Source organism: Mchenga conophoros, linkage group LG2 (genome assembly GCF_057382185.1).
Source record: "Mchenga conophoros isolate Kocher_MC1m ecotype Shallow Benthic linkage group LG2, M_conophoros_male_GT1.1, whole genome shotgun sequence".
Taxonomy (NCBI): Eukaryota; Metazoa; Chordata; class Actinopteri; order Cichliformes; family Cichlidae; genus Mchenga; species Mchenga conophoros.
Genome location: NC_140527.1, coordinates 2,631,222 through 2,640,768, shown reverse-complemented (window position 1 = coordinate 2,640,768; position 9,547 = coordinate 2,631,222). Strand labels below are relative to the sequence as shown.

The window sequence follows — 9,547 nt, the reverse complement described above, 5'->3', positions numbered from 1 at the left end:
ACAGGTGATCCAGGTGTTTTGTTTGTTTTTCTTTCTTCCCCCCTTTCTCACAGTCTCTTCTCCCCTCTGGTTTTCTTTCTCTCCCTCTCTTTCTTTCATTCTTTCTCCCTGTCCTATCCCCCTGTCATATCTGTCCCGTTTGTAGCAACCGAAAATAAAATAAACACATAATTATAATAAAGGTCAATCAAATGGACCAATATGGCAAGGCCATGATGATCCACTTGGTAAAATAAATCTGCTTGGCATCTTTCTTGGCCTTAAGACAACAATTCTGATGGCTAAAGATCCAAACGGGACAAAAAAAGAAAAAAAAAAAGATTACTGACAAGACTGGCTAGGGATACCAACCATAGAATAGAGCTACTGTCAGCTTGGATGACATGAAGCAAGGAGTGAAAAAGACCTTGAGTCACTGATACACACCACAAGGATCTAGAGCAATGACATCGGAATGTCATCCGGATTGATTAGCCTCTTGAGATAATGAGCTGGTCAAACAAGGCGATAGAAGTTACTGACATCAAGAAGAGGAAGCTCCTGACTGTGCATGGAGGGTTTTGCCCCACATCCAGGACCCTGAGCCTGTAAGAACAGGATGAGACAACAAACATCCAGGAATACATCAGGAAGATGGCCACAACTGAGTGGTGTCCCCTCCTCTTGCGGGGGAAGGGTGGAGCAGTGGGTTCAGGGTTTGGTTCAGGGGAGACTGACCAACACAGGTGTTGTCTTTCATCTAATCATGCCTGTCCTATTTGAGTTGCATGTCAGGACCTGATTGGAGAGGTGCAGTGTGTGATGATCAGGAGAAGGCAGCAGGAAAGCTGCGCAAACAAAAAGTGACAAGAAAACTCACCCGCTTGCACCAGTATGTGTGTCTGGTCCTTTTGTACCACACATATCGTCCCAGTATACACCATTGTTCCTGTAAACCATATACCTAGGTGACTGCACACATACACACAAATCCAGCTGTTAAACTGACTTGTACTCTCAGGTCAATGTCAGATTGCTGGTTAAGGCTTCTAAATCTGAGTTGTCAGTTTTCATCTGTAGCCAATAAAGCACAAAAGAAAGTAGCTATAGCTGGCAATACCATACCACCTTTACTCATAAAGCACTTGAAAATAAAACTAAGGTTCCTGCTCTTACTGCTACCTGTCCTGAGACGGCAACAGTCGCACATTGCCTTGGACTTGGTGACGAGCATCCCGCCATCGACAGGTAACACCGCAATTCTTACCATCATTGAATGAACTTTGTGGTATTACACAAGCTGCCCACTGCCTTGGAGACCCCAAAGTTACTAACCCAACGTGCGTTTCGACTACTTGGCATTCCTCAGGACATTGTCTCCAAACGCAGGCCCTAGTTCACGTCACAAGTTTGGAAGGAGTTCTGTTCTGGGCTGGGGGCGCAAGTGAGTCTATCTTCGGGGTTTCACCCTCAGACAAATAGTCAGGCAGAGTGGGCCAACCAAGAACTGGGCTGTTCTTCGGTGTTGCGCCTCCTCCAACCAAACCACTTGGAGGGACCAGCTTGCATTGGTGGAGTACATAATTCAACATCCACTGGGGTCTCACCATTCAAAGCATCCCGGGGGTTCCAATCTCCTCTGAGGAAACCGGTTTCCTAACTCAGGTTAAAAGCGTGATTATTAATTGAGCGGTAGATTTGTCCCTGCCTAATTAATTTAATAAATGTTCTATCTGTATTTAAAGACTCTATGAGCTAAAATGAAGATACTTAAAAGAAAAATATAAACTTAAGATGAAAACACTTTCTGATGGAGAGAGACATCAGAAAGTGTTCATCCAGCAGCAGCAGGAGCAATATGTCAAGATCAGGGTTTTAATAGTTTTGCAATTTTCATTAGTTTTTATTTTTATTTAGTTTTGACTTCAGATTTTCAATTTTATATCAGTTTTAATTAGTTTTTACCAATTGTTTGCTAGTTTAGTTTAGTTTTTATTTTTTTGAAAATCCTTAGTTTCAGTTTAGTTTTGATTAGTTTCAGTTATAGTTTTAGTTGTGTTTGCAATAATTAAGTCTAACAAAATCCCAGTTTCATCATATCAGTCATTGACTTCTGCTTATCCTTGGGTATGTTGCTATTCCAGCTACCATACCCTGCACCCTGCACAGGTCGCCTGTCTGTCGCAGGGCTAACAAGCAGAGACAGACAACTCACATTCCCACCTATGGGTTCTTTAAATAAATAAATAAATAAGAAAGAAAGAAAGTGTACTTTATTGGTCCCCGTGGGGAAAATCCCTCTCTGCATTTAACCCATTCACTCAGTGAAGCAGTGGGCAGCCACTGGGCGCCCGGGGAGCAGTGTGTAGGGACAGTACCTTGTCCTAATATTTGTGTACAGCGCTTTGTGATTGCCTGTCTGCGAAAAGCGCTTAATAAATAAAGTTTACTTACTTACTTACTTACCTTGCTCAGGGGTACCTCAGGGTAGCTGTTCAGGGGAATCGAACCCCCGACCTTCCGATCATGGGGCCACCACTCTACCTACTGAGCTATCCCTGCCCTAAAAAAGTGAGGGCTTCTCTTTATGAGAAACCTACTAGACAAATATCTAAGAGCAAAGATTCCTTATAAATAAATAAATAAATAAATAAATAAATAAAGCCAGATGAACAACCATTGATACCAGGCAACTATAAAATGTATATCTTGGCCCCAATGAGACTATAACTCTTGCAGCACCGGGTGTTCATAATTTTGGTTCAAGTGAATTGATAAACATTTTGAAGGCAATTGACTCACACAGTTATGTAGATGTCCCCGTCCTGTTGTCTCGGGATGCATCACGCTGCCTTGCCTGGGGTTAGCTTCTGTTTTCTGGGGGTGAGGGTTGAGTGTGCTCCCTTCTCAAGGTAAGCTAGGTTAGCCTTCTTGTGTGAGCTTTTCAAGTGCACTTTAAGGTTTGTGGGATTTTTTTCCCTTTAGAAATGTCCCTCATAATTTGTCTCTTTCCACTACAAGACACTTGCTTTATCCAAAACACAGTCATATTCAAAGTAATCCCAAATTGGACTCTGGCGCTTTCTCCCGACTTTTCCTGACATGATTCTGCGCGTGGATGGAGCAGCAACACAGACGACTCGACTAACGTGCTGCCACCTGTTGGCATAATGAGACACAGCAAGAAAAAATCTGGAAACTAAACTTCATTTTCACCCTCGACTATTGTAGGACACGCACACATCAATGAAACGAAACACATTTTTGCTATAAATTCAGTTAATTTTAGTTTTGTGAACACTCATTACAGTTTTAGTTAGTTTTCCTTTTTTTGTTTTTATTTTTATTTCCGTTAACGAAAATATTTTTTCACTTCTAGTTTTCGTTATTTCGTTAGTTTTCGTTAACGATAATAACCTTGGTCAAGATAATCCATTTTCACTTGGCAAATGGCCTTTAAGGTGAAGTTAAACATGTCTCTGACCAGGTTTAATTTAAGTCCTCATTTAGACCTGGATTAGCGCTAGGCTTAATTCAAGAAATTATATTATTTAACTCCAGACTAGAAAAGTCTGACACTATTTTAATTAATGTCCTAGAAACACAGTTCAATAAGTTCTTATTTAAAATGGGATTTAGTCTACAGTAGGGGGCAGACCAGGGAAAGAAGTGTAACTACACATTAAATCGCTGCGATATCTTAATACAAGACAGAAAAAATAAATAATAAATAAATAATTAATGGGGAAAAGATCACTGTGTTCTAATGCATGATAAATCACAATTTTGGTAGGGCAGAGAGACCGGGAGAGCTATAGGAACAGTGACTGTTAAAGGCAGGCTTCAGTCAGTCTAAGCTGTATTTCTTCCCATGACTGTGTTGTGTCATCATGTGATGTATGAGCAGAGATTTATGAAACACATCTGCTGCTGTATTGAATTTGACTGTTCTGAAGACCAATAAAGAATATAATATTTACTGTACAAACAACAGCAAGCTGGCTCTTTGCTGTGTGTGTTGAGTGAATCAGTATCTGTTATTAGGTTATACAACATACACACACATTCATGCAGAGCCCACTGTAGAAGTCATTACTACAGTGTGCTCTGATTCACTCAATGTACAAGTGAATCCACTGGGTATTTTGGGTATTTGTGTATAATTTTGCTGAGTCACATATCACACAGATATTCCTGTTTATCTGTTTTTCTGTCTATCTGTCTGTCCACATGTGTGTGCATCCATGTGTGTTTGTGAGTGTGTGTACATGCAGTAATGCGTTGCTGCTTGGTCGTTTAGCTTGTTGACACTTTGGGGTCAGAGCCATGCAGGGTGAATGGTGTTGGCTGACAGCGTGGAACCTCTTCATTATCCAGCCATAATGTTCTCATTGCCGTTGGCTCCTCAGGCCCCCTCCCCCACCATCATCCCCTTGCTGCCACCATACTCACACACACACACACACACACACACACGCACGCACCTTCACCCTCAATCATTCTTCTTCTGCCCTTTCTGTATCCATCCCTCCTCTCCTCACCTGGTTATTTCTCCCCCTGTGCTCCCATTCATTCCTGTTGATTCATCCTCTGGCTCCCTCCATGTCTTCTTTATTGTCTCTGTCTTTCTCTTGCTCTCTCTGTGCATTTTGTTGTTTTCTCTTTCCAGCTTTCTGACCCCATTCCACTGAAATTATTACTTTTTCACTTTTTCATGCTTTCCCCTCCTGTCATTTTTACCTTCATTTATAAATTTGCTTTGATTTATTGGCTTAACTGCTGTGACTTTTTGAAAGAAACTAGTTTGCCAAAACCAACTTTGCAAAAAATATCTAATAATACTTTGCATTCACATTCTATCATCTGCATGGCCACAATCTGCAGAAGGAACTGAAATGATCAGACTTGGTTACCTTGGGAGAGTTTAAGTCTGTCTTAAAGGAATTAATTTGATCTGTTATTGTATATTTTACACATGTTGGTATGGGATATTGTATTTGTTTTAAATGTTATATACTTATGTGGTATGTGTATTTTGACTTTTGTTGCCATGATGCCAAGTCTCTCTTGAAAATGAGATTTTTAATCTCAATGAGATTTTTTACCTGGATAATTAAAGGACTAATAAATAAAAATCATGGTTATAAGTTGGATAATTTGGTACAGAGAATATGAATAATGGCACGTGATAGGCAAAATGTAAAATCATCTTCATTTAACATAGAGTGTGTAAAATGTCACCATTGCATGTCAGATTATAGATTCCAACTAATTGAATTTGGTTTTCCTATTGGTATAGACTGGTATAGATGGTCTCAATGAATACAGACCTATAGCCCTCACGTCAGGAAGTGTTTCGAGCGGGTAGTGTCTCAGCACATCAGAGACTGACTACGTCCCTCGACCCCTCCCGTTTGCTTACAGAGTAAATCTGTCACGGCCAAGGCCACACAAGACAGGTTGACTCAGAGCAGGACTCACACAGAAAAGCGGGACTGCGTGGTTTACGAAGCTTTATTTACAAGACAACACAGTAATGCAAGAAATCAAGACCATGAACTATGAACTAAAGTCCAACTCAGCCCTCATCGCTTCCCCCACTGTCACTCAGCATTTGATCCCTAGCACGGCTGCATTCTCAGCCCCTACTGTATGCCCTGTACACATATGACTGTATACCAACCCACCCAATTGCCATTGCCAGATATGCTGATGACACCACAGTAAGGGGTACTTGACCCCTGTTTCAATCCAGGGGGTCAGTGTTGACATTGTGGAGGACTATAAATACCTTGGAGTTCACATTGACAATAAACTGGACTGGGCTGCAAACACCACAGCACTTTACAGGAATAGAGTCGTCTCTATTTTTTGAGGTGACTGAGGTCCTTCAACATCTGCCAGAAAGTGCTGAGGATTTTCTATGAGTCTGTTGTGGCCAGTGCGATCCTCTATGCTGTTGCATGCTGGGGGAGCAGGCTGAGGGTCGCAGATGCCAACAGACTCGATAAACTGATTCGTAAGGCCAGCAATGTTGTGGGGATGGAGCTGGACTCCCTCAAGGCGGTGTCGGAGAGGCGGATGCTGTCCAAGATAAAGACAATGTTGGATAACACCTCCCATCCACTCCATGACATGCTGGTCAGTCACAGGAGCTCGTTCAGTGAGAGACTGAGATTACCGAAAAGCACCACTGAACGACACAGGAAATCTTTCCTGCCTGTGGCCATCTCCCTGTACAACGCATCCACTTAACACACTGTTTACGGCAACAGCTACACCCTTTTTGCACATGTTCTTCCTTTTTCAGCTATTTATTAATAAGTGACCTTTATGCCATGTTCCCTCTAAGCTGCGCGCGTGCGCAATTGTGCACTGCTGGCACGTCTCTGCGCACACACACACAAAAAAATCTAACCTGAATTGAAATTAAAATTAATACATTAACAATTCTGTTTTGCAGTGTTAGTCAGTCAGTGACTGGCTGCTCCTGTATGGGATTACAACGATGCCACCTTATCCCATAGTCCAGCCAATGATGCGATTCACATTCGTATATACGCAGCTGATCAGCGTCGGTGACAGGCTATGACAGCGTCCTTATGTGCCGACACCGGTGTTTTAGCAAAGCGACTGATGTGGAGTGAAGCCACGTTAATGACAACCTGTACAACCATTGGAGATGTGAGCAGGACAGACGGAACAACTGACGGACAAAGTGTGGACTTTATACCAGTTATTAAATTGTGTTGATCGGCCACGTAAAACCAGAGTTATGATAAAATATCTGCAATGTTTGGTTTTCTTCCTGAATACTGTCGTTGTTTATATTTCCTACGGTAAAAACGGCGTTTTATAAGGAAAACGCTGGAAAGCCTGTGATCAAAAACAACACCAAAAAAACACCACCCTTTCCTATTGGTGGAAAAATGTACCATGTCTACCAATCAAAAAATGATATGGCAACATGGCATCTAGTTGTTTAGGGAGGGGGAAGTTTTAGGAGTGACGGCGGTGTTTTGAGATGTGAGATATTTGCGACGTTTAGCGCAAATCTTGTGTAGTTAGTGTGTAGTTAGTGTGTAGTTAGTGTGTAGTTAGTGTGTAGTCAGTAGTTTTGTTGTGTGTCAGAACAATGAGGCGCCTGCTGAGTGTTACAGGTGTTACAGCAGTGACACATCTGCTGCTGTCAGGCCTGCAGGTATCAGGCTGTTGTTCTCCTTCATCTCATAGTGGACACAAATTATTGTTTGGAGTGGCACAAATAATTTGTGTGGCATCAGATTTGATGCAGAACAGCTGATTGTTCTGTAAATAGTTTGAAATGTTTATTTAAAAACGCCTTGGCTGCATTTTTAGGTAAACAGCTGCAAAAAACTTTGTTGTTTGCAAAACTCAGTTACTTTTTTGAAGAAGTAACTATATAATTAATTACCCAACACTGGTCATTATATACTGTATTTTGCAGACAGAGTTACAGACTCTCTCCCAGACCACAGACTCATAATACAAGTCAGAGCTTTATTTAAAAAAAAGAAAAAGAAGAAAGTTGTGTTTTCAAAATTGGAGTTCAAGTTATTTTTCCTTCCAATAGTGTTAACATGCTACACAGGTCATCAACAAGATTTTTTTTTTAAATTTTCATCGTAAGTGGGCTAAAGCAGTTAATCAAAAGTAGTCTAACATAAATGTAAATGCTGTAATTTGATTATTTTAATAAACATGTAACTTGGATGGATTCGATGCTGGCATGACGACAGGGCACACGTCTGCTGTCGCTCACAGTGGTCCAAGTGTCCGCTCAGGGAGTTTGTGTGTTCGCTCAGACACATGAAACATCAGAGGGAACATTGCCTTTATGTATATATATATATACACCTGTATATATTGTGCTATTCTTAGTTAGTGTATTGTCTGTCTTTGTTAATGGTTGTTTATAATGGAGCACTGTAACGAAAAAGAATTTCCCCTAGGGATCAATAAAGTATTCTGATTCTGATTCTGATTAGTTTGGGCTCACCTCTGATGAAAAGGGTGCAGGCAGAGAGGTTGTCCCAGTGGTGCTCAAAAAATAACCTGAAACTGAATGTCCTTAAAACAAAAGAACTCATAATAGACATTAAGAGTGTGGCGATTATATCATTTTAATATCATGTTTATTCTTTTATATCCTTTTTATTAAGCTTTGAGTAATGGCATTTGATTAAAACATTTATTCAATATATTACACATATAGTTTCAATCATGTTATTACTAGAGATGGACCGATCCGATATTCAGTATCGGTATCGGTCCGATATTGACGTAAATTACTGGATCGGATATCGGAGAGAAATTTAAAATTTTTATCCGATCCAGTGAATATCACAAAAGCACCTCAAAAACTCGCTAGCATGGTATAACCCAGGTCATGACCATAGCACGTCAGAGCAGTATGCGTCACGTGATCGAGCGGTTATCGTGTGGGAGAGCTCAGAGCCATCATGTCAGCAGTGTGGATTTATTTCAAACTAAAAGACAAAAAAAGCAAGACTGCCGAATGCAACTTATGCGATGCAAGTGTTTCGCGGGGTGGTAGCAGTGTGGGGAATTTTAACACCACAAACATGATTAAACACTTACAGAAACAGGGGGGACACGGAATTTAGCCTGGCCTCCAAAGCTAAGCAGAAAAGTGTACCGTATCAACAAACGCTTTTGGAAAATATTCAGAGACGTGAGAAATTCCCTCCGGAAAGCAATAGAGCGAAGCTGATAACGGAGAAAATAGTTGAATTTGTTGTGCTTGATGACCAGCCCCTTTCCGTTGTGGAAAATGATGGTTTTCGACGCTTGATTGAGCATTTAGAGCCTCGCTACATGCTGCCAAACCGGCATTTCATCTCGGAGGAAGCTATCCCAGGCAAGTACAAACAGGTGCGCAAGTTCATCTCCGAAAGTTTGGAAATAATTCCCACGTTAAGCATGATGACTGATATCTGGAGCTCGGACGTTTGTCCGTTGTCCCTGCTAAGCCTGACTGTACACTGGATAGACTCGAGTTTTACAATGCAAAAAGCAGTGTTGCAGGCCAAAGAGTTTCGTGGTTCACACACAGGAGAGTCCATCGCTGCAGCTATGGAGGAAAAGTGCAAACTTACCTTAGTGAGCCAACCATTCAACGCTCAGATAATCCACTGCTGTACTGGCAAGCCAACAAACTTAGATTTCCCACTCTGGTTTCTACAGCAGCTAAATTTCTCTGTGCACCTACCACAAGTATTGAGAGTGAGAGACTCTTCAGTACAGCCTCCATTACCATTGATGAAAGGAGAAGCAGACTGACAGCTGAGAAGGTTGAAATGTTGATCTTTCTGAAGAAGAACCTACCTCTCAAGTGAAAAAAAAAAAGTTACAACTGCATTATTACAAGAATGTTGTTTGCTCTGCTAAAATTGCACCTTTTTTCAGTACCAAAGGGGTTCTGAAATTTACATAAAGTTGCACTTTTATTTACTTGAATTTTACTTTAAATACTTCAAGATTTAAAGTTCTGCATAATGGTGCGCACTTTCAGGATGGATATTTT

At 41.1% G+C, this 9,547-nt stretch overlaps 1 non-coding gene across 1 annotated transcript; it reads right to left on the bottom strand.

The window, feature by feature from the left end:
- Positions 1 to 2,552: 2,552 nt before the first annotated feature.
- LOC146581457 (U7 small nuclear RNA) lies at positions 2,553 to 2,608 on the bottom strand. The gene has a single exon (XR_014888947.1). It is a non-coding gene; the product is annotated as a U7 small nuclear RNA (small nuclear RNA).
- Positions 2,609 to 9,547: the final 6,939 nt, after the last annotated feature.